The sequence below is a fragment of the Sinocyclocheilus anshuiensis genome, unplaced genomic scaffold (assembly GCF_001515605.1).
Source record: "Sinocyclocheilus anshuiensis isolate Anshui unplaced genomic scaffold, SAMN03320099.WGS_v1.1 scaffold320, whole genome shotgun sequence".
Classification (NCBI taxonomy): domain Eukaryota; kingdom Metazoa; phylum Chordata; class Actinopteri; order Cypriniformes; family Cyprinidae; genus Sinocyclocheilus; species Sinocyclocheilus anshuiensis.
The window spans coordinates 206,453-207,392 of NW_015554092.1; positions in this window are offsets into that span (position 1 = coordinate 206,453).

The following is a 940-nucleotide window of genomic DNA, read 5'->3' on the forward strand; positions in this document are numbered from 1 at the left end:
CTTGTACTCAAGTAAATTATTCCTTAAGTAGCAATACTTTTACTTAAGTACAATTTCTTAGTACTCTTTCCACCACTAAGGGTAAGTGGCTACAACAAATTGCTCTGAAACGATTGTTTATACAGTAGGCCATACATACATTATATATCAGGTAATATATCAGTAAACATGGTGGACTGTTTTATTTAATTCAAATATTGTTTGCAATTTACTATAGGCCTACTGCTGGGTTAAATTAACCCAAAATGGGTTTTAAAATTAAAATCACACACAATATGACAACAGTAACAACACAGGCAACAGATACCAACAGTATCAAAAATCTCTCTCCTCTCCTCTTCGCTTTGATTAGTTTTCTTTTATTTTCGACAAATATTCCTCTCACGAGCGCCGCAAACAGGGATAGATTCGTCTCATGCGCCATTCCAGCAGTTTCCAGTTCGCGCTCACCACATTCACTGCTCCAGTTTTAAAGGAACACACTCCAGACCATTTCAAAGTTGTCCCTCGTCTGCGCTTCGATTAGTTTTCTCCTATTTTCCACACATGTTCCCATCTTAAACACAGCAGACACGGATGGCGTTGCACACAGAACCGTTCACATTTGAACTAGCATGACTTGCTGCATGCTCTCTTTCACGTCCTCCACATTCATAACCCAGCACCGTCGAGTTACTTATTACTGATATCAACCCAAATTGGGTCAAATCAAGCCAGCTTCCTAACCCAACAGTCTCAACCGAGCGTTTGGATTGAAACAATTACCAGCGTGTTTTATATGTATAGGCTATAAAAAAGTGCACAGTGTATGTTTTTGCTTAATCGCTTGCAAATATAAGAGGTCATACATACCCTGTAATATTAGAATAGGTACCCCTTAGTTTCAAAATACTTACAGTAGAAATAATTTGTAATTTTACAGATTATTACTCCTTTATTC